The sequence below is a fragment of the Uloborus diversus genome, chromosome 10, assembly GCF_026930045.1.
Source record: "Uloborus diversus isolate 005 chromosome 10, Udiv.v.3.1, whole genome shotgun sequence".
NCBI lineage: Eukaryota > Metazoa > Arthropoda > Arachnida > Araneae > Uloboridae > Uloborus > Uloborus diversus.
The window spans coordinates 132676706-132692912 of NC_072740.1; the positions used below are offsets into that span (position 1 = coordinate 132676706).

The window sequence follows — 16207 nt, forward strand, 5'->3', positions numbered from 1 at the left end:
AAAATAGGCAAAATTTTATGCTTAAACATGAAGTGTCATGCAAAATAGTAAAACAATTCTGCACCTTTCACTTAAAGTTCCTCGCTCACAAAACCTTGCCTCCGAAAAGAACGAAATTCCATAAACCAATGTATATACAAATTTAAACTATTAATAAATGTTCAAAATTTTAGTCTTACATCAGTCCACTTAAATCTAAAACAAAATCCCTTCAAGTTAAAAAATTTTTTAACCCAAACGCTGACGAAAAATAACTGAGATTAAAGCCGATCAACGTATCAAAATTCTTTTACCGAGATAAAAAATAATTTGAAAGAATAACAATTTGTTTTACGAACAGTGCTTTTAAAGGCTGAAAATACGCTAAATATTAAGGCGATTTTTTAAAGTAATTATTTCTATCACTTCTAACAACACATGGCGTGTATGTAGCTCTTTAGTCTTTGTTCTTATTTTAAAAAAACGACTTTAAGTTTTTGTTTCGTAGAAACGTTAAATGTTTAAAAAAAAACTAAAAGCATGACACTACTTAACAAACTGTTCTATCGCTAATTTAGAAATCATTGCTTTAGCCATTTAATTGAGCTCTTAATTAGAAAAACTTGTAGGTTGTAATTTGTTCGATGATTTTGTTACAGAATTAAAGGGCTTTTTTTTCGCCTCAAAGGATTTTTTTTCCTACGTTTAATTTAGATTTTGTGGTTTGTATTTAAAATAGGTAGGGACTGTTTCCATACTCGTTATATCTCTATCCCTTCCTAAGACAGTTACAATAGAACCTCTCCATAAGGGACACTAATGGGACCTAAAACTTTGTCCTTGTCCTTTAATTCGAGGTGTCCCTTGTTCGGAGACATATGATATGCCTGTAATATATTAACTCAATATAATTTCGTAATAAACATAAACTATTAACATTTAAGATAAAATGCTAAAAATTATTTATTTTAATTCAAATACAAAATTATCCAAATTTCAAAATTTATTCTTTGAAATAATTAAAATTTAAATGAAAAATTGTTAATGGTAAAATTTTGTAACGTACATGAATTATTTTGAAATTATTCCTCACGCGGACTTGTTTGATTTCCTGCAATTTAAAATTCAATACAATATGAATTTCAGTCAACGTTCACATTTCAAGGTTTTTACACAAAGCTATTGATGAGCTAATGACTATAAATCGGCTGTTGGACTACTAAAAAATTGCTGAGAATCAAAACCATGCATGTAAATTTTAGCAAGAATTTTACAATACATCACATTAGAACACGTTAATTTCAAACTTTCACCAGTTTAACTTTTTATTCTTAATTCCAGTAAATTCAATAATTTATATGCATTTACACCATACTTTTTGTAAGTTTTCTCTGTAACTTTTCCTTAAAATAGTGTCTCTTATTCAGAGGCAACTACATGGAGGTCCCAATTCAAAGGGACTGGGACCAGAATTTTTTTTCCTCAAATAGAGGTGTCCCTTATTTGGTAGTGTCCCCTAAAGGCAGAGTTGGCCAAATTTTAATTGCATGAACAATTAAAGATTAACAATTGATTAATTGCTAAACGTAACCAAAACAACTAACAATTGATCAATTGTAATTGTGGAAAATTACAATTAACGATTAATTAATTGTTAATTGTAGTTTACTGCAGTTAACAATTAATTAATTGTTAATTGTAGTTTGCTACAATTAACAATTGTCAATTGTTTTGTGAATTTTATTTAAAACTAACTCTTAAAAAAATTACTGGTTTTGTATAATATTCTGTGCAGGCGACAGGCCTACCTGGAACGTGGACGCTGGACGGGTACCATATTATTATCTATTTAAATACACATGTTAGCAACTAATAAAAGATCAATGCTCAACAGTAACTTTATTACGAGCAATAAATTATTTACTGCAGCACATTACTTTTCTCAAAAAATCTTATGGCCCCAGCAAAATTTCCTCAGAAAAGGTAAATTTCAATTAAAAATTCAAAAACTTTTTTCCTAATTTTTTTTTTTTTACTAATATAAGTCTAAATAACAACTGAGAGAAATTTCAGAAATGTATCTTAATTATGTACATGATTTTAAAAAAAAATAATAAAACAGAGCGGTCTCTGAGACCTCACGTCCCCTGTTATGTCCCTCTTTCTCACCTCCCCTGTTATGGGTTAAACTTAAACAATGATTTACACAAACTAAAAAACACTTAATTAAAACACAAACATTTACGTGTGGAAAAAGCTTGCCTAGACGAGACTATTTCACGCGGCGAGCAAGCAATCAGCACTGAACGAAAATACGAAATTGAATAATACTTTTGACTCTGTACCCTGCGCTGTACCTATTGATACATAAAGTTAATTGTTAGTTTTAATTGTTTCATAAAACAATTAAAAAAATTAATTGCAATTATTTTAATTGTGAGAAACAATTAACGTACATTAATCCAATTAAATTAATTGCAAAGTGCAATTAATAGTTTAATTGCAATTGATTTAATTGCAATTACTTTTTTAATCAATTAACAAGGCAATTGAACAAATAATTGATTAATGCCCAACACTGCTTAAAGGAAGGTACTACTGTATTTTAAACTTAATTGTAACTTAATACAGTTAAAACTTAAATAAACAATGATTAAGTGACTGAATACAGCTACCTTGGTCCATAAATGTTTTTGTATCAAAATGCGAGTTATAATTTTAATACACAATTTCGTTTATGACACCCATAATTAGTTACAAGATCGGATAAAACCAAAACAAGAGGAAACCGAAATCAAAGAAAAAAATCATTAGTTGAACCGAGAGCATTTCAACATTCTGGACTTGTCATCATAGGAGAAAATGAGAGAACATTCATTAAACAAACGATGTTTGAAATTGATTTATGTTTGCAAAATATGATAAGAAATAACAATGTTTGGAGGGAAAAAAATTCATTTTGCAGAAGCTCAAAATTGGAAAGAATATATTTTTATTGCAGGGGTGATTCACATTATTATCCCACCAATTTTGAGACAATCAAAGTATACTAGTATTACAGACATTTTTTGTAGCATTGGATATAGCTACAGTGAGGTTTTAGTGCAAATAATTTTAAAAACTGCGATTTATACTATCACAATGATCAAAGACATTGTGGTGCAACAGCTTTATAGTGATATCTTAAATTAAAAGTAGTTTTCATTGATTTAATGTCGTAATAATTACACGAACTAATTTTTTATTTAAGTGCTCAATTATCGTTTATGGAAGGGTGTCCGTAGATGTGAAGCTTGAGAGGCATACTCCACTATCCACATCTTCCGTCCTCCCCCGCTATGCAAATACCTGATCGCAAATGCCGCAGTATGTCGTTTCTTAGGTCCTTTTTGTCAAAGCGCTTTAAAATCTCTAATACTTCACCAAACGAAATAAGTAAAGGATTTTAAAGATTTTTCCCTACGATATATCGGTCAACAAAAATCCAATTCATATTTTTGCTGTTTTTCGGAAAATTACAGACACAAAACCTGTATTTTGAGCTTACGCAGTCAACCACGAAGGCTTCGCTCGAGTCGGCCAGTTAGCAGTAAACATGCAAGAAAATACCGAAATCATACGCTGCATAAACTCATGTGTTAACATCATAATAAAACATAGATGATTCTTAGACTAGATTTGGCAAAACGCTCATGAATGTAACTTTAGGTTCTGTAATAAATATTGTTCATGTACACTGCTCAAAAAAATAAGGGGAGCACATGGTTTTAACAAAATTGAGAAAAATATTATTCCGGAAATTAACTTCCAATTAGGTCTCCATGTTTTCAGAAAACATGAGAATAAAACGTAAACTTCGGATGCAAATCAACGTTTCTGTCGTTGAAAAGCAGAAAAAGGATACAAGTGCAGAAATTGCGATTTAACAGAAGTCCATTTTTTCACTGTCTGAGCGGTAATATTCAAGCGTTATTTATTTATTTATTTTTGATTGGAAAATGCCACGACACCGTAATTTACCGGATTCCATGGCTTGACGTTTTATCGGGGGACTGAAATCCGGGCAAACACAAAGAACTGTAGCAGACAATGTTGGAGAGGCATAACTTCATGTTCGTTTCACTATTCTAGAGGAATAGGCTTCTCAATCAAATGTTTTCTGCTTCTTTTTTGCTGTATTGCATAGTAATACACTTGTATACTCTATTTTATGTCTTGCAAGGCTACCTCACAACGGTTTCTTCACTTTTGGGTGATTGCTCCCCTAATTCTTTTGTGCAGTGTAGATGGGTGGTACTACCAGTATTTTCCTGTCTTGTATAAGGTAGCGGAAAAGTAAAAGTGGTAAAGGCATAAAACGGCATGTAGTATACAGAAAACTTGATCCGTAAAATGCACGGTTCGTAATATTATCAAATCAACATCCGTCAGGGATTTCATTCCAAGTATCCTTCACAAATATACACAATAAAAAATATCTTCTGCATATGTATAAGTAAATTATAATGTTTTCTTCCTGCCTCGAAAAAAATAGTGCATACTACAGGTAATTTCATATAGAGAGTAAAAAATACGAGATACGTTTTGAAAACCCGGGTTTAGGTAGTATACGAGGTGTGTTCAAAAAGTACCGTGAATGAATTTTTATAGCAGCAACTGCTAAAGCAACATCTATATGCTGTGATTTGTCCATTAGCATGATCATCTGAGACTAACAGGGACAAGTTGTAACACGTTAGAAGTTGTCAGTCAGCTGCTGGAGTCCCTAGGCTGAGGTTGAGTTTATCTTGTCTGTCGCGCAACATGGATTTCGAACATTGCATTAACAGTGAGTTTTGTTTTTTAAGTTGCAAAAGAACTGACGTTATGTTAAAATTGGTGCATGGCGATAATGTGTTAACTTTGAAGACTGTTTACAAGTGGTATGACCGATTTAAAAACGAAAATGAGACTGTTGAAGATGAGCAGCGTGCGGGACGTCCAGTAACCTCAAAAACAGAAGAAAATGTGCAAAAAGTGAAAACAATGAATCGTTAAAACAATGAATCGTTAAAAATGACTATTTGAGAGCCTATCGGAAGAGCTTAACATCTCATATGGTTCCGTTGAAAACATTTTAACTTATGAGTTGCAAATGAGACGAGTAAGGGCAAAATTTGTTCCCAGACTTTTAAGTGATGAACCTAATCAAGATTATGTTTCGCGAGTTTTTGGCCGGAAAAAGTGTTCCTGTCTGTCCACATCCACCATACTCACCGGATTTAGCACCACGAGAATTCTAGATCTACCTAAAAATTAAAACTGCCCTTAAAGGAAAACGTTTTGACACCATCGTTGACATTGAGAGGACCACAACAGAGCAGCTGAAAGCCCTTTCGAAAGATGTCTCCCAGAAATGCTTCCACTCATGGAGACAACGATTGGATAAGTGTATTGCTCGCCAAGCACACTACTTTGAAGGAGATTAAATCAAATTTTGTGTAACCTTATTGCATTTTTTTATAAAACATTATTCCTCAAATTTTTTGATGGCACCTCGTATGAGCACATAAGTAATAGAGGACTATAAAAAAGCAGATGACAACGAAATCATTCACGGAAAATACGTTCATCAACAAGTGATTCTGAAGTTTTCAACCGATAAAGTTCATAAAACTGTTTGGCTATGAGCTTAAAAAAATTTTGCAATGCAAGATTAGTGATCTTTAATTTCAAGCTGCATTTTTTATAATATAACTGATGGCGCTTTCAGAACACGGCAGCTAGTTTTCAAATATACAATTCCAAAATATGAGGACATCATTATTGAATATTCAGATAATAATGTTCATAACCAATATGACTAAACTTATTAAGCGCAAAATAAAGCAATTAACACCCACGATACTGCACTAACATACCGAAATCTAAACTAGAATAATATGGACGTGTGCTTATGAGTATGCATTGCTGACACTTCTATGCGCTGATATTACATCACCAATGACGTCAACGCCAAATCAATCAGTATTCAAAGCATGGCTATGCCAAATGTTTTATTCAAGAGAGTATCGCTTCTATGTCACTGATTAATATCATGACATTATTTTTAGTAATAGACACTACGAGTAGCCCTCTGAAAGCAAGCGAGTGACCTTAGTTTTAAATTATGTGCTCGAAATGCACCGTATATTTGCGTTGTATCTGTGAATTATTTTGTATATCAAAGAGCATCTAAATACTCCTGCTCTATTAAAAGAGTATGTATGTTTTAAATGTAAAAGTAGTCATTAAAAGTTAGAGTTACTGATTTAAGGTGATCATTCACAGAATACAACTCAAAATTCTGAGAAAATCATTTAAAGTGTTTACTTTAAAGTTTTTTTTTTTTTTTTTTTTGTAGATTTCTCTGTAGGAAAATTTGAAAATCTTCAACAATATATTTAGTCGTTTTATAGTAAATAAAATTGGCATTTTTTGAAAAACAGATCCAAGCATAATTTTATTATTTGTCACTTACTTAGGCACTAGTAAAAAAACGATATTAATTATAATCCTCTAAGCAACTGATTTTTCTAAATCTTTCTATGACATGGTGCGTTTTATCCAACTAAGAGTAAAGAATCTTTTTCTTCCTCGTGTTTAAATACTGCCAAATAAAGTGAAATGTTTGTATGTTAAGGCTAATAATAGTTTATTAAGTTTTTCAAAAATGCTCTTCGTTCTAATTAACCTAGTCAAAGAATAATGGATTATATAAAAAATTGGTTACTTCGTTGAATTTAGGCAAATACAATATGCTTGCCAAGGGAAGGAAAAAAATATTAAATGCAGTTTAATTTTGTGTAATGGAGATAAATACTTTGACATGTCAATGAACCTTGCAAAATTTTCGCAGGAAGAATCTTTATATTAAGCTTTTGAAAAATAATCTTGTGTTGAGATGTAAGGTGAAACTTCAAAAACCCAAATAACCACTGATGTGTGCTCTGTCACCCGATCAAAACTTTCTCCGAAAATTAATTTTCTTCTCTCGCGGACTTTTAATACTTTTTCCACGTCGACGTGCGAAACATACAAGAAAGAAAATTATTTCAAAAAAGAAAGTCTTTGCTCTTAAAATATGAATCCAAAACATCTAAAATGCATTATAGTGCTAAAAAACTTTGATGACGTATTAATACTCTGCGTGAAATTTTGCTCTAAGGATATTCAATACAATTGGGAAAATGAAAAATGTTTTCAATAATCTAACTTAAACTGTAGAGGAAAATATCCACAGGGAATTTTAACGTACTCTAATATCCTACATTTTACGATAATATCCAATATTATTATCTAAAATTATCCTAATTGTACACTTTTTTATTTTATTTTTTTTTAAATTCTACATTACATAATATCCTATAATATATATAATACATTAATATAGAATGTTAGATAATATAGCATATATAGGTATACATACACCTTTGTGCGAATTAATGGAATCAAGTTGGGAATTTTTAATTTTCGATTTTTATTAGGTTGCTCAATCTCTGTTTATAGCAGCTGCTTAGCCTACCAGTTGATTAGGCGCTAAAACATCACGTTTTTTCTCACAAATATTGTGCTTTGTTTAAGTTTCTGTAAATGTTTACATATTTTTGCTGGTTTATCTTAATCCGGTCACCTTCTATCTTTTTGTTAGCCATGTATATTTCTCCACGGAAATGGCAGGCCATTGTGATATTGAGTGAAAATATGATTGCACAACAAAAGAAAAAATGATTTGTGCTTTGCTAAAAAACATGGTTTAGAAAGCAAGAATTCAAAGAAAAGTACAAATCTCTTGTTAATCCCAGTAGATTGAAAATGGTGCTGGACAAAAAAAGGGGGGGGGGCATACTAAGTGATGATTTTGATTTTATAATTAAATGATGTAAATAAAGGTGATTTTGTAAAAAAATTGGCTTAATTCCATTATTTTTCACAAGAGTAATTATTTCCATTAATTTTCACTGTAAAACATTTTGTGTAACCTTACTCCATAAATTCGGTGGCAGCTTAGCTGCCTCCACTGCTCTAGAGTAACTTAGATGATAAAACTAGTGTAAAGTTACACAACGCTTGTAGAAGTTCACACCATGGTAATGTAACTATAGTGTAACGGGTCACTTATTTCTGCGTTAGGTTACTCCAGAATTTTCTGTATGCTTACAGAGAAATTGCTTGAAAGGTTACACATTAGTCAAAATAAAGCTTTCATCTGACCTTCTTGAACGATTTCTCAAGTTCATGCTTTTTAACCCCAACCAATACACCAATTATTTATTTATTTTAATACACAGATAAGACAGTTTTATTGTGCTAGGAGAGAAAATGACCTGATTGGGGTCCGAACACGCGACGCGAGTCTCACAGATAAGACCGCTTTTACCACTCGGCTACGAAGGACGGTTTTCGTTTCGCTAATAAGAGTTTACCTGCTTTGCGCCGGTTCTGATCTTTATGCATTCGCTTTGAATTCTACTGAAACCATAGTGCAAGGTTTCATCAACAATTTGAGTTTTTAAAACGATGATGCTACACACTTCAGAATTCGTGTACCATTAACCCCTTAATACTGGTAACCTAACCCTTTTTTTAGAGAGTAGGATACAATACAGTATCGATCATCTATTTCTATTTGATATTATTAATCTTACTTTATCATACCAATATTATATGTTTATACCCTACATTTGTTGCAATAGAATAATTACAATCTGTGAGAATATTAAAAAACTTTCAACGGTTTTATGAATGTTTTAATTGGAGAATACGGAGAGAAAATAATTGCTTAGAAATCAAATCAGTAAGAGCTAACAAAAAATACTTACCTCCGTAAATGTTAGGTTGCGTCCAACACAGAACTTCAAAGAATAATTTCCCGAAAACTAGATGTATACGAGTGCTTTACTAAAAAAATCACTATATTTCTCTTTTCAAGTTATTTTAAGTCTCATCTTAGCATTCCAGTCCACACTAAAACTTTTTATGTGAATGATTTCATGCATAAAAGAAAAACTCTTAACACTAACGCAATCGGGCTTGAAATTTTGTTAAGCCCCTACTTAAAATGTTTTTATGAAGACAATTAATGTTACTAAGACGAGTTCGTTACAAGCAGCGTGTGTTTCGTTTGTTCGTAAGGACCGAAATACTTTGAAAAAAAAAATATATATATATATATATATCAGTGGCGTACCTAGCATGGGTGACATCCGGGGCGGTATTTTTTGTGGCGATATACCGGGACGGTAATTTGTGGTATCTCGGTGAATATTGGTCGTACTAATTTCAAACTTTTTGTGTTGGAATTGTTTTTTCAATGGAGATTTTTAATATCTGAACTCTGCATCTGATTTTTAATATTTTTGCAGTTGGAAGTATGCATCTAGGACTAACGGTTGCAAAAATAGACGGCTTGAAGAATAAAACGGAACACCCTATATATATAATATATATATATATATATATATATATATATATATATATATATATATATTATATATATATATATATATATATTATATATATATATATATATTATATATTATATATTATAATATATATATATATATATATATATATATATATATATATATATATATATATTATATATTATATATATATATATAGTATATATATATATATATATATATATATATATATATATATATATATATATATATATATACATTGAAGTGACAAAAGTCATGGGATACGTCTTAATATCGTGTAGGTCCTCCTTTCGCCCGGCGAAGTGCAGCAACTCGACGTGGCATGGACTCAACAAGTTGTTGGAAGTCTTCTGCAGGAATATTGAGCCATGCTGTCTCTATAGACGTCCATAATTGAGAAAGTGTTGATGATGCAGGATTTTGGGCACGAACAGACCTCTCGATGATGTCCCATAAATGCTCGATGGGATTCATGTCGGGCGATCTAGGTGGCCAGATCATTCGCTGGAATCGTCCAGAATGTTCTTCAAACCAATCGCGAACAGTTGTGGACCGGTGACATGGTGCATTGTCATCCATAAAAATCCCATCGTTGTTGCGGTACATGAAGTCCATGAATGGCTGCAAGTGATCTCCAAGTAGCTGAACATAAGCATTTCCAGTCACTGTTTGGTTCAGTCGCACCAGAGGACCGAGTCCATGCCGTGTAAAAACAGCCCACACCATTATGCTGCCACCACCAGCTTGAACAGTGCCTTGTTGACAATTTGGGTCCATGGCTTCGTGGGGTCTGCGCCACACTCGAACCCTACCATCAGCTCTTAGAAACTGAAATCGTGACTCATCGGACCAGGCCACGGTTTTCCATTCATCTAGGGACCAACCGATATGCTCACGTGACCACGAGAGTCGCTGAAAGCGATGTCGTGCTGTCAGTAAAGGCACTCGAGTCGGTCTTCTGCTGGCATAGCCCAAGGAAGACAAATTTCGCCGCACAGTCCTACCGGACACGTCCCTCGTACGTCCCACATTGATTTCTGCGGTTATTTGACGCAGTGTTGCTTGTCTGTTAGCATTCACAACTCTACGCAGACGTCGCCGGTCTCGGTCGTTAAGTGCACGCGGTCGACCACTGCGCTGTCCATGGTGGGATGTTATGCCTGAAATTCGATACTCTCGGCTCACTCTTGACACAGTGGACCTGGGAATGTTGAATTCCCTAACGATATCCGAAATGGCATGACCCATGCGTCTAGCTCCAACTAACATTCCGCGTTCAAAATCTGTTAATTCCCGTCGTGCGGTCATAATCACGTCAAAATATCTTCCCATGAACAACTTGAACACAAATGAAAGCTCTGCGAAAGCACTGCGCATTTATACCTGTTCTACGCGATGCTACTGCCATTTGTATATTTGCATATTGCTATCCCATTAATTTTGTCACTTCAGTGTATATATATATATATATATGTCAGAAAAACCATTGAAGAAAAACAAGAGTCTGAAAATGGCAAAACGCAAGTTATATATATTGGACGGAAGGGAATTTTCTCAATGAAAAAGACAGATGGAGGGACAACCAGAAATTCAAGGAAAATCCTGCACATTGTTGAAGAATTCTACAACAACTTATACAAATCGGAAGATAAAGAAAATAATGCTATGTTTCATAAAGATGATGACAAAACATTAGAAACACTCACGACCCCTATACTGAAAGACGAGGTGTGTATTGATATAAAGTCTATGAAAAATAGAAATTGTCCAGTCGAAGATGGAATATAAATTGATCTCGTTAAAGAAGCAGGAGAAGAGTTCTCAAAAATGTTAGCTAGATTATTTAACAAGTGCCTTGAAAAATCAGATGTGCCAGAAGATTGGAATAATGCAGCGATCGTTCTTTTCAAAAAAGGTGACAAAGAAGATATAAAAAATTACAGACCTATAAGCCTTCATAAGATTTTCACAAAAGGTATAACCAACAGACTCGAAACTGTCTCAGATGAATCTCAACTAAGAGAACAAGCTGAATTCAGAAGTCATTTTAGCACTATGGATCTCATACAAGTAATTAGAGAGTTAATTGAACGACACAACGAATATGAATTACTACTATGTTTTGCCTTCATCGACTTTGAAAAGGCATTCGATTCAATATACACACCTGCAGTAATAAAAGCACTAGAAGCTAATGGAGTGGAGAGAGTAATATACTAACATTATTAAGAATATGCACAAGAATGCAACAGCAGCCATTCGAATAAATAAAAGAAAAGCCAAAATTAAACTAGAAAAACGTGTCAGACATGGAAACACAATCTCACCTAAATTAATTACTGCAGTTCTGGAAGAAATTTTCAAATACTTGAGTTGGGAGAAAAAAGGTATAAAAATAAATGGAGAACATCTAAGCCATCTTCGTTTTGCTGATAACATTGTAATCATCAGTAAAAATTCAAACGTGTTAGAGCAGATGTTGAATGCACTTGCAGAAACCAGTCTCCAAGAAGGACAAAAGATGAACTTTCAAAAAACAAAAGTGATGTTCAATGAATATGCTTCAAAGAAGAAAATGGTTATTAAAGAGAAATAAATTGAAAATGCACAAAAGTATGTGTATTTAGGACAGGAAGTATCTTCGGATAACTGCATAATGAATGAGATAAATAGGAGGATAAGAATAGTATAGAGTACCTTTGGCAGAAACAGTATCATTCTAAAGAGCAACATGTCTCTACGTTTAAAAAAAGAGTCTTCAACCAATGTGTTTTGCCTGCAATTTTGTATGGAGCAGAAACGTGGACACTTACATGCAGGGCAGTACAAAGACTAAGGACAACTCAAAGAAGTATGGAGAGATCCATGCTCGGCATTACGAAAAGAAATCGGAAAAAGAATTCTTGGGTCAGCCAGACGAAAATTTTTGATATAATAGAGAGAAGTAAGCGCTTGAAATGGCGATGGGCTGAACATATTGCTAGAAGACAAGATAACCGTTGGACCATTAATGTGTTAGACTGGGACCTACGTGATGTGAAACGTTCTAGAAAACGGCCGCAAACTAGATGGATTGATGAAATTCGAAAATTGGCAGGCATCAGATGGAAATCCCAAGCAGCAGACAGAAAAATTTGGAAGCAGTTGGAAAAGAATTTCATCCAACAGTGGATTGACAATGGTTGAAAGTGATGATGATGATATATATATTTGTGTGTATGTGTGAGAAATATAGAGGCCTATATGAAAACAGAGTATGTAAACGAATCATAAATAATATTTTAACCCGCCTAAATTATTTAGCAGCATGAGAAGATGTTAGCACTGAAGCTGCATCTATGTCAGTGGATGGAAGCAGCATTTTCCACTCCTACCTACAAGTCAGTGGTGGAACTGGACTTAAGAATAAAAACTAACATACATAGGATTAATTTTACATTTAATAACAGTATGTGAAACACGTAGAAGCAAAAGGATGTATGTGCCAAAACATTTGTAGGTAACTAGAGCAAACGTAGAAGAAACTCTGCTCAGCTTTGAACAAGAGATGGTACTAATGTCCCTTATAAGTAATGCTATATAGCATGATTTCGAAACACTTTTCAACGAAAATCTACATAGGGTCTAAACTTCGAACATGTTTTACTCAAAACTTGAAAAACTACACTTACGCCATTACATCTCACATATAGGGTCGTCAGACAATCAGATTTTGAAAAGTCATTAAAGAAAAATAATTTTAGTTACTCAGAATTGGCTACATTTAATCATTCAAATGTTCACTGTTTAATCATATTTGTACAAAAAATCATTATTAGTTCTCGAGTTGATTCATACCAGGTATTGAAAACTCGTTAAATCTATAGCATTTAATTTAATAATGTAGCTTGAAAATTTATCGGTTTCATAAATAATTTAAAACAATTACGAACAGATGATAGCTTTCTATGTCTCCAAAAACATATATATTAATTAGGGAACTTAGCCTCGGCAAGACAGTTCAATTCACCATATTTCCATGCTTTTAAAATTGAATTATATATTAAGTTTACATAATTGTAATAATTCCATCATACATCAAGACGAGATAAACGAGAGAAAATACGCAATATGGTCTTGAAACAACAAAGCAATCGGTAATTGAATGTGACAAAAGCACCGGAGAGCAAATCCAACTGCTTTTCTGTCCATTCAAACGACGTTTGACATGCCCTTGTATCTAACCAGTAAGTAGCTTTTGATTACTATTGATGGAGAAGGGAGTGCGGCTTTGTCCGACTCTAAGCTGTTGACTTAAGGTTAATGTTGCTTTTCTAACTTAAATACTAGATTTGTTCAGTGTCAAGTTCTGGACATCGTCTTGGCTTAGTAACTATTATCGATGAAGAAGATTTAGAAATATCGCTGATAAATATTGTTTAGCTTGAGCACTAAAATTGCTTTGTCGATTTATTGGTGTATGAATGAGTATTGAAATGTTCAATGAAATGGTTGGGATCGGTACACGCTTTTAAGTATTAAAGAAATGAAGTCATTGTTTTCAAAAAACACTAATAACAAGCAAAAATTTCATCACAGTCAAAATCATTTGCATTTAAAATTAAACTACATCATACTTATTGCTGTAATTTTTATACTGCTTCCTTCTAGGTTATTTTTAATTTTGCTTTTAAAAGCTATTCTCCCCCCCCCCCCAAAGAAATTGAGAGTCATTAAATATCTCTAACTTGCTTATAGTAATATAATATTGTATATAATGTCGAGTTGTTAAATAACCTTAACCCAGTAGTGGAAATCCTACTTTAGATGAAGTTTTCAGGTGCTATTCAGATTTTAAATCTAAAAACTTTCGACTAATTTTTGACGTTCGTTGCATTGCCTATGGTTGGCAGTATTTCCTGGATTCATTTTTTTTTAATGTCTCTGACATAAATTTTTTTTCAGCCTAATCCCCTGTGAAAGTTTTTAAAAAATGAACAGGCACGAGACAATGTAAAAATTTATAAGCAATGTAAAAATTTCTCAAAAAAGTTTAAAATAAATTTAAAAATTGAATAAATATTGAAATGCAAAAAAAAAAAGAAAGTGAGTCATTGAGATGGAGGGGGGGGCGGAAGTAAATATGTCGGTCTGTCCGTCTGTTTTTCCTTCTACTCCCTTTCCCCCGCTAGCAACCTATAAGTCCGATTCGAAAGAGCAATTTTTTGCTTCGTTCGAATATGGACTTCTTCTGATCTACATTTTGTTCACAATATGGGTCAGAAGATCTCGTTCCCATTTTTTTCTTTATGATATGAAACATTTTTCGTTTAATGTTGAGCTGTTCATAAAAAACTTAACATTAGCACTTGTGGGGAAGATTAAGGGTTTATACTAAATCCCAAAAAGAAGGTTTTCAAACAAAAATTTTGGAAAAGATCCTTTAATGAAGACATGCACCTTTTTTTAACTGGCGATTTTATCAAGGGAATATTTTGAAAAGCTTAGAAATAATAATAACTAGAAAAAATTATTATTATTAAACTTATATTATTATAGCGGGAGCAAACTGCCTTTTTATCCAAGAGACTGGCCATTAAATTTGACGTGCTCCAAAAAATATCTGTACCTCAAAGCTCGACTTACGTAAGTCACATTTTCAATACCTTGCAGGAGAGCGTAAAAACGTTTGTTTACTGCATACAAAGATAAAGACTCGTGCTCTTCAACCATTGGTTAATGAATACAATTTTTTTAAAACAAAATTGGGTTGTTATGGCTTAATGCGGAATAGGATTCTACATGCAATGCAGTAATAATATACGAGAGAGAAATGCTTAAAACGTCTACTGAATCATATATACAAAGTTAAATTACTATTCTGTTCACAAAATCATGAAATTAGCAACTCTTCAATCGTTTCAAATGTCTAAGGATTTCCTTTTTGAAATCATAATCAGTATAAAGTTGTTCTCAGTTTGTCAACATTGCCAGAAAGTATTGTTAAAGTGTATCATTGCGATTGCAATAAATAAACCTCGCGTGTGATATACAACAGATTTAATTTCTACGCTTGGCTAGAATTTGAAATGAATCTGAAATGTATACCATCAGCAGACATAATAATAAATTTTTAATTCACACCAGCATCAAGCGCGATTTTTCCATTTTTAAAGAAGCATGTATTAATGTATTAAATTCTGAAAATTTCAGAAAAATATTTAAAAATGTAGACTAAAAGTATTTTTAGAACTGACGTACATCGACGAAACAGAATTTTGCCAGTCTATCGAGTTCCACAAAAGCTAATAAAACTGGCAAGGAAGCGTAGATGGTATTCGAAAAAAATGAAAAATAACCCCATTATTCTTTTTGAATATATAAAAAAATATTTCATTTATTTTTCATCAAATAACTATGATTACGAAACAGGTGATATATTATTAATAGAGAATATACTTCACTTTTTTTCTTTGAGAATCTAATTTTACAATTTCAAAGCAGACGATAATTTGAATTGTTGGCGACTTCAAAGAGCGTCACTCAATCTGTTTTGGCTATGATATATATGAAGGTAACCATAGCGCCAACAAGTATTAAAATGAGACAGCGTATATAAGTACAAACAAAGTGATGCAAAAAAATTAAAAACTCAACTAAAAGCTGTGTTCTGGTTGCCAGTGGCGTAGCGAGAAAAAATCCTCGGGGGGGGGGGGGGTTAATTTTTTCTGAAGTTTAAAGTAAAGCTATGCCCTCAAGTTTACACACACACACACACACATATA

At 32.9% G+C, this 16207-nt stretch overlaps 1 protein-coding gene across 1 annotated transcript in view; it reads right to left on the minus strand.

The window, feature by feature from the left end:
* LOC129231372 (dopamine beta-hydroxylase-like) overlaps positions 1–16207 on the minus strand; it is a gene marked incomplete in the record, with an annotated part of 223781 nt that overhangs the window by 109049 nt on the left and 98525 nt on the right.